We start from the raw sequence: 9,117 nt of genomic DNA, 5'->3' as shown, positions 1-9,117 counted from the left end.
CAGCTGTCCTCGCCCGAGTGACACCTCGCCTCCTGCCTCTCTCCTCGCGTCGAGAGTGGCGCTGGGTCTACCTGTCTAGGGGAAAGGCTGGCCCGCCCCGGCTCGCACCGCCACAGACCGCTGGGAATAAGTAACGACGTGAACGACTTTAAAAGTGAAACAGTGAAACAGCCCCGACTGCGCACGGCCATGGCGCGGCGTGTGGGTGTATGCAGTCCGGCTGGAGCTGGGAGCGCGCGCTCGCCTGCAGTTTGCTCGCCGCCCCGACATACCATCCATTCCAATTTCCACCCCAAACGCTTTTCTTTTAGCCCCCCCCCTCCCCCCCGGCGGCGCGACGCCCCGCATGCTCGCCACGCCCCGCTGTCCCCATTCAGCGACCCTCGCACGCTGCTTCTTATTCTCGCGGTTTATTGCAGAAAAAGGACTCCATTTTGCCTCGCGGGTAAACGACCAGTCTCGACCCTGCCCCACACAGAGAGGCGGGGAAAAACAACAAAAACAAGCCCCCCCCCACGCTGTGTTTGCGAAAGTCGAGTCGACGGCGCCGCTGGACTCACCGTTGGGGGCGTCGCCGGCCTGCCCCAGGACGTGCACCGCCTCCGACGCCGCCCCCGCCTGGGCGAGGATGGTGTGCGCGGCGTGGGCCGCCTGGCCGGCCGCGGCCCCGGCCTCCGTCCCGGGCAGGATCACCAGCTCGAACACGGGCTCGTCGTCCTGCAAGCAGAGCGAAGCAAAGCCCCGTCATCGCGTTGCAGTGTCGTGGCAGTGTGGACAGGGGGGTCGGCATGTCAAACAGCGAGGACGCCCGGACCGTCGTGATCCTGGATGCCGTCGATGCTGCGCGACGATAAACAAAACGGATCCCCGCGGCATGCCGTGGCGGCGCCAGGCCGCCGTCCCACTCCACTGCACAGTGGGCCAGAAGACCGGCGGAGGCGGCCAAAATTCCAGGCGCGTTTTGAGTCGCTAAACAGGACTCGAACCGAACGTGTGACCCCACCAGGATTCCTCGTTCGAAGAGCAATCCATTGGTGGGGTCACACGTTCGGTTCGAGTCCCATGTAGCGACTCTGGAGCTCAAAACGCGTCTCGAATTTCGGCCGCCTCCGCCGGTCTTCTGGCCCACTGTGCACTGGAAGCAGCACAGCCCTCCCCATGAAAGCCCCTCCAAGACGCCGCACTTGTCGACAGCAAGAGCACGGCCAGCGCCTGCCATGCGCCGGGTAGGCCGTCCCGCCGCACTGCCGTGTCACCGTCGTGCCTACCTCGCAGGCGGCCCCGTCGCCGCGGCCGGGCGAGGAATGAGATTGATTTTAGCTTCGCCGGGCACGTCATTTTCCGTCTTCACCACACTGTGATGAGGGCTGCCCGGAATCAGAGACTGAGCGCAGCTGAGATTCGGGACTGCTTCCCCCCCCCCCCCCCCGACCCGAAGCAGTGACTCGAGGTTAGGTTAGGTTAGGTCGCTCCGCCTCTCTCGCGCACCGACGGGACGCTCCACGAGTGCGAGAGAGACGAGAGCGCTGTTGGGTAGAGCGCCAGAGGGCCGCCAGAGCCAGACTGCCTGCGGGGCGGACCGGGGCGGACGCGCCATACTCCAGACATGTTGACAGACATGGCGTTCATCACCACCCCACTGCCATATAAATTTTCTCGAGACATTTCCGCGGCACGGAGCACATTTTCACGCTCTGTGAGGCTCCGCCAAAGTGACCCACTGCGCCACCCTAAAAAAAGTAGGCCACACTCTGTGTATGTCGAGACCAGCGGCAACACGGGGACGCAGGGCGACGAGCGTCTCGCCCACCTGTTTTCTTATTCATGAACTTTGTGCACTTTGCGCACGGCGAGTGACACGGTCCGCGTGGCGCCGCACTGCGCACCGCCTTGCCTGGCGCTCCGCCGCCCTGTCCCGGTTCGGGTCGGCGCCGCGCGGAGAACGAATTGGCGAGGGGTGGGGGGAGGGGGCAAGAGCCCATCTTGGGAGAAACAATTTTTTGACCACCACGAGAGGGAGGGGGAGGCGGAGGCGGCCGTTGTCATATCAGCAGCCCCGCCACCCCCCCCAACCTCACCGTCTCGAATCTCGCGTGTCGCGCTCAACTCGCCATTGAGTCCCATTTTCCACCCTCCGACCACCGAGGGGGGGGGGGGAGTGAGAGGGGGGGGGGGGGTACGGCGAGGGGTGGGGGGGGCCCATGCCGCACGCACCCGCATCAACATGTATTTATAGTTCTCGTAAGGGGGAGGGGGCGTCTTAGGAGGCGTCTGCTTGCATCGCCACTCGACGCCAATAACGGTGTAACGGCGCTGATAGGCCCTCGTCCGTCCTCGGTTTGTTCACGGCAACCCTGAGACTTTACGGGCGGCCATCAGTGCGACTGGCGGGGGCGGGGGCGGTGGTCGTAGTGGTGCTGTAGTGTAGTGGCGGCTCGCCTCACCGCGGGGAGGGCTGAGGGTTCGGGTTGGCCACCTTCAAAGGCAGGCAAGCGGCGCGCTGCGGGAATCCGCGCGGCTTAAAACGCGTGGCCGATTCGCACGGGATTTGCGACCGGGTCTGCCGAGGTTCGGGCCGGAATCACAGCCCGGGCCAAGGACGGGACTGTCGGACTTGAAGGGCTGAGGGCTGAGGGCTGAGGGGGCGAAGGGCTGAAGGACCGAAGGGCAGCGGAGCAAGTCCAGACGGGCCGGGCGGGTCCGAGGGCGGGGCCATCCCTATCACGTTATGCAAATGGCACATGGACGGGGTGACTGGGGTGACACAGCGCGTGTCGCCGTCGCCCACCCCTCCGGCCCCACGCCCCGCACGCCCCGCACGCCGTCGTCCTGGACGCCACCCGAACGAGGCCGAGGGCCGAATGCAGCGCCGTCATCGGCCAGGTGCCCCGGACCGACCCGGACACGGCCCGGCGCCCGGCGTTGCCCGGCGCTGCCGGCGGCACTGGGCGGTCCGAGTCCAGCAGCGCGTCTCAAATCGGGGGTATTTTCGGAGCGGCCGCCGCCCTTGCCGCCCTCGCCCCCGCGCCCTTGCCCCTCGCCGCGTCCTCGCCGCGGGCCCCTGGGCGCGGAGAGCAGCCCAACCTGCACACGGCGTTGTCGGCGGCGAGGTGGCGCTGGCCGCGCTCCCGGCGGCCCATCCTTGTTAGCCCACAGACGCGCCACGCAAACAAACGGCGAGACGCGAACGCTCGGCCGATCCGGTAATCCGCGTGAGCAACAAGTCCAACAAGTCGCAACAAACAAACCGCCACCGCGCGCACCGCACTGCCGCAGCACCGCGGGAAAAAAAGGCAACCGCATCCTGAGGCGGAAAGGCCAACGGGATTACCCGTGTTTGCCCTTTTGCCGCCTGATGTCCACACGCAGGTCCAACAGGGTGACAAAATGTTTGCGGGGCCACGGCTGGGGCGGGTGGGAGGGTGCGTGTCGGTGTGTGTGGGGGCTGGAAAGGGGGAGCGAAACGGAGGCGCGGGGCTCGGACTCGACGGAGAGACGCCGTCCTGGTGACCGACCCCTCACTCTATCTCCCTCCCTCCATCTCTCTCCTGTAAATCAACAAGGCGAGGAGGAAGCGCATAGCAAGGTGGGCGTGGCGGCCCGGCGCGGCGGTCGCTCGATTAGCGGTGGCAGAGGCCCGGCAGGCAGGCAGGCCGGCCGGGTGCGCCGCCACTGGAAACGAGGTCACTTCCGCGCTGACGTTTGGAATCCGGAAGGACAGAGTCATCGCCTCGTCTCGCACCGGACTGCCGGGCGCTGCCGGGCCGGCGGTGCCGGCGTCTGGCCGCGCGAGGCGTGCGAACCGCGAAGCTCGGCCAAGGGATGAATATTCAAGCTCCTCGAAGAAGCGCTTTGTCCCGACGAGTGTTCCGCCTCGAGACACCACAGGGCCGCCCTACCCACAGCATGGGGAGAGACGAGGCGGGCTGACCCTCCGCTTCTCGACAAACTCCGCCTTTAATTTGGCCGACCCTTGTCCCGCTTCCTTGTTTAGCCACCTTTAAAGTCCCCGCCCCGCGCCAGCCCCGGGCCGGGCCCTAGGCCGAGCCGCCGGCGCCGTCCTTCTGGGGCGTCTAGTCCCGTCGAGGGCCAACTCGGACTTGGAGGCGGAAGCGTCAAACCCATGCCCATCCAGAGTCAAACTCCCGCCAAGTTGTTCTCGGAATTTCGAATAGGGACGACGCTGTACGGAGTTAAAATGAGAGAGCGAGACAGACGGGGGCCCTGGGGCAGCAAGGGTGTCCTGGGAGCAAGCGATTTGGAGCGAGCGTTCTGGGGCGCGAGTGTCCTGGAGAGAGTGTTCTGGAGCGTGTGTCGAGGCGGCCCGGGCTCCATGTGAAGGGGCAAGGGCAGGGACGGGGCGCGGCAGGGGGGGGGGGGGGCGGCCGGGGAAGGCCAGGACCCAGATTCGGGGCTAGCGCGCGCGCTTTTCGGTGCATGCTTCACTTGAACTCAAAGCGTTAGCGAGCCCCGCCGCGCCCCGCCTCGCCCTTCCGCGCCCCTCCGCGCCACGGCGCGCTCCTCTTGGCCCGATGGTCACAACGCGGGACGCGGGTCCAGAAGAGGGGGCGGGGAGGGGAGGGGGAGAGTCGATGCCGCCTTTTCTATTTCTGGCCGATTAGCGAATTGGAGTGGGGCTCGGCGTGTGTGGCCCGGCCGGCCTCGTCTGCACGGTCTGCACCCAGCGGACACCCGCTGCACTTCCTGTTTATCGACGCGCCCCTCGGCTAATGGGACCCGAAACCACATCGTTAATCACCGATAATCACCGACTCTTTACCCCCTTTTTTCAATTTTGTTTTCGGCCCGATACTTTGGCTCCAATCACTCTGATTACCCTGGGCGTAATGAGTTCTCCATTGCAGTTCGTCTGCGCTCTGCCGGCACTGCCGTCGGCCAGTTTCATTTCGCCACTGTGATTTACGAGTGGAGTGACGAGCAATTGGCGCTCGTGAGCCACAACGCGCAACGCGACGCGCAACGCGAAAGCCGCAAGGCGGAGGGAGGCGCCGGGTATCGATCCCGGTCCCGTATCAGGCAGAAAAGATAACGACCATGAGTAACCGCCCCGCGCCGTACCGCGCCGCGGACCTTCATCCCAGTGCGCAGTCCAATCTCGTTATTTGCAGGTGACTCACATTTCAACTACGAGCCGGTTTTGGGGGGCCGGAGCAGCAGCAGGAGGAAAACCGCACCCCACCACCCGATTTAAAAAAAAAATCACTAATGTCATTCCGAAACGCTTGCTACTGGGCAACCCGCAATCAAGTGCGCAGTCCAGCAGTTACAGTGCCCGCGCTCAATGTCATAGTCATAATTGCTTTTCTTTTGTGACCGAAAGTTTACCGTCCGCAGTTTTAACGGGCATGCGGTACGCGGACGAGCGGAGTCGCGCAGTTCATTTCTTTTTCATCCATCATGACGGATCCCCCCTCCCCTCCCTTGCAATGGCCCTAACAGACTAGCTTTTGATGCTAAATTATTCCATCAGTGAAATGAAAGCTGGAATGAACAAGAATGATATTACAAGTCATCCGCCGACTTTGCGGACTTGGACTCGGAGAGCCCGCCCGAGACGTCTCCGCGGTGGCCGCCGCCCGCGCCATGGCCCGGGACACCGCCCAGGGCACGACGAGGGAGTTCGCCTTGGATTGGAAGTAGTAGTAGCTTGGGCACTACTACTACTCACCTCCGAACCAAGATTTCTATACATTTGTCACCGTTTTGACCAATTTCGCGGCAATACTGCTCTTAAACTAAGACTAAGACAAAACTTATCGCAGGGGCTGCCATATTAGCCAGCCCAAATCACAGTTGTCAAATATCCGAATTTCAAAACAGCATCATTTTAAAACCATCAAATGGTAGACTTTTTTTTTGGTTAGACGCCATCTTGGGGAAAGGGGTGGGGGAGGATTCGGGTGGACTCGGTGGTTTCGAGAGAGACGGAGAAAGCGCCGCTTGTTGTCAAGCGACAAGTGGACGGGACACGCTGGCCACGCTGGCCGCATTGGCCAGGGGGCCGGGTTATCTCGGTCGGCCAGTCCCCTGCAGGCCGATACAGCCCCTCGGTCCAGTCAGTTTCGCCCGCCCCGCCCCGCCCCGCCCCACCCCGCCCCGCCGGCCGGCCGCGAACCGCACACATAAAATGAGCTCCATAAAACGGAGCATCCAGCGCGACTGTGCTGGGCTGTGTGTGGATTGGCAGTAAAGCGGCAAGAGTCAAGGAGTCAGTGTTTCACTCATGTTTGACCGGCCGGCCGGGCAGGCCAGACGCGGTGTACATCGTTTGTCCGACCGACGTTTGTCCGACCTGCCGAAATTTGTCCGACCTCCTTTTCCCTTAAATTTTTGTCCGACCGACGTTTGTCCGATCGACGTTTGTCCGACCGACGTTTGTCCGATCACTGCCAGTGGCCGCAAGAGTTTCGCCGGGCCCTGCGAGGCCCTGCGAGAGTTTCGCCGTGACCTGCCTCGCCCTGCGAGACCCTGCGAGAGTTACGCCGAGTCCTGCCTGGCCCTGCGAGACCCTGCGAGAGTTTCGCCGTGCCCTGCCTGGCCCTGCGAGACCCTGCGAGAGTTTCGCCGTGCCCTGCCTGGCCCTGCGAGACCCTGCGAGAGTTTCGCCGTGCCCTGCCTGGCCCTGCGAGACCCTGCGAGAGTTTCGCCGTGTCCTGCCTGGCCCTGCGAGACCCTGCGAGAGTTTCGCCGTGCCCTGCCTGGCCGACAAACGTCGGCTGGACAAACGTCGGTCGGACAAACGTCGATCGGACAAACGTCGGTCGGACAAAAATTTAAGGGAAAAGGAGTTCGGACAAATTTCGGCAGGTCGGACATACGTCGGTCGGACAAACGATGTAGACTCGCCAGACGGTTGCTGGGGCTCGAGCGGGCCCTGGGGCTGAGGCTGTCTGAGGCGCGCCGCGCTGAACCCGTACTACCCCTCGCCGCCCCCCACTGCCGTCCTGTCGTCTGGTGTCAGTACACCCTGCCGCCACCCCGGGCACCCCTTAGGCACCCCGCCCCACAGCCAGCAGGCCTATCGCCCGCCTCTTGCTTTCGCAATACGAAGGTCTAGGTTCAATTCCTGGGCCGCGTGCTGGCATTTTGCATGAGGATAGCCTGTTTGGTAAAGCAAAGGCAAAGGCCTTCTTTTGTTTTGAATTTTCCCCCCCTCTCCTATTGAGTGTTTTGTTGGTTTTGTAAGTCAAAGCAGCGAGGCGCCATAACCCCCTCTCAGCAGCTGGCTGTCGGCTATTTTCGCATACAAGCGCGATACCCATTAATACCCTCCGAACCGCCCCGTCTAGCGCCGCCCCGTCACAGTGCAGGCCCCAGTCGGCATGCCGTCATCGTTGGTCTCGTCCAACATGTTCGTGGCGACGGAGCGAACCGTCGATAGGTTTCCACTTGATTTGCATCGGGACGGACACGACGTTTTGCTTGCTGCACTTTAATCAGCGCGATAAGGAACAGGGGAGAGGAGGGCAATTGGCGCTGCAATTTATCGCGAGACAGTCGGGAGGTTTTGCCGCCTCGCCTCGCCGCCTCGCCGCCTCGCCGCCCTGCCGACTTCGCCTTCCCGGCGCGCCGCTGCGCTGGGCGGCCGCCCCACTGGCAACTGTAGACAGGCACGATTTAGGCGCCACGCCCCGCCCTCGGCAAACACGCCGCGGGGCTGTAAGGACACCGTGTTTTATGTGGCCCCCTTCCCTCTCTCTCTCTCTCTCTCTCCCTCTCTCCCTCCCTCTCTCTGGGGGAGGGGAGGGTGGGGGTAAACAGTCCCAATGCCTGCACCACGTAGCCGCCGGGTCGGGTAGTCTTAGAGAACGCATCCCGTCTGAGCGACAATTTGCGTCGCGTGTCTCTCCACAAAGACACCACCCCCTTCCTCCACGCACACACACCCGCCAAAACGCTTCCTTCCCTTACCGCCCCAAAAAGTCGCCCTCTAAACTCATCGCGAGTAAACAGAGGCACACAGCCCATCATTCAATGCCAATAGTGGGTACCGAAGGGAAGGGAAGGGGTGGCAGATCGTCTTTCAAATAATGAAGAGAGTGAAGAGGGGGAGGGGGAGGGAACTGTTTCAGGACAGTGTCCCATCCGTCAACGCAGCGACACATCGGGGCGCCCCCGCGTCCCTCTACCTGCACGGTGCATCCCGCGGTAGCAAAAATAATTTTTTTAACCAGGAAAGTAAAATATTGCGCGTTCCATTGGGACCTGAAAATATCCTAGGCAGCTCCCTGTTCAATTAGGGTGAAAATTCAATCTCGATGCAAGCATACGGTACAAACTGAGTGCAAAACGTCCTCTGTGGACGAAGATAAGAAAATGGTGGACAGCTTACCGGATCATGCCGAGGTCCTGGGTCCGAGTTCCCGTACGGCGGCATGGTGCGGAGCGACCCGCGGCGTGTCACCCGTCTCGCCCCGCGGCCATGTCGACGACGGGCTTGGCGCCGACGGCGGTCGGGTCACCAAGCGCACGGGCAGCTTCACCTTCACGGGCGCGCCGAGCAATCCGGCAGGTCAGGCAGCAGCAGGCACTCGGGGGCCGCCCGGTGGAAGACAGTGGAAGGCGGGGGCGGTGGCTTGGTCACCCGCGCGGCACCGGGCCGACCCGCCGTCCTAGTCGTCCTGCAACAGGTGGGCGCAGCGCACTGTAAGCCCAATTTGGCCGCACCCTGGGCACGGCACGGCACGGCACGTCACGGCACGGCACCGCACGGCGCCACACGTCCTCCACAAGTGTCCCTAGCTCGCTGGCTGGCGAAGAGCGGAGGCAACGCGGCCGGGGCTCCATGACAACCTTGAGTAGTATGGGTGGGTCATTCCGACAGCCGCCATCTTGAACGAGCCTGACCCCAATTCCAGTCAGCGAAGGTTGGGCTAGTCCCTGAAGGGCATGCGACAATGGGGGACCCAACCGGAGGCTGTGACAATGGGGCGCCCGTACTACTTTCACCGGGATTAAAATTTCACTCACTTCTGTACGTACTTTGGCGACCCACGGACTCGGCATTCAAAAGCCGCGTCCCCGTGGGGCTGGGCGGGGCTGGGGCACACAACGCGAGTCGCCGCGTGTTGGAGGCGCGAGGCGTGGGCGGGCTTC

Source organism: Thrips palmi, unplaced genomic scaffold (assembly GCF_012932325.1).
Source record: "Thrips palmi isolate BJ-2018 unplaced genomic scaffold, TpBJ-2018v1 HiC_scaffold_17, whole genome shotgun sequence".
Taxonomy (NCBI): Eukaryota; Metazoa; Arthropoda; class Insecta; order Thysanoptera; family Thripidae; genus Thrips; species Thrips palmi.
This window is presented reverse-complemented; position numbering follows the sequence as displayed.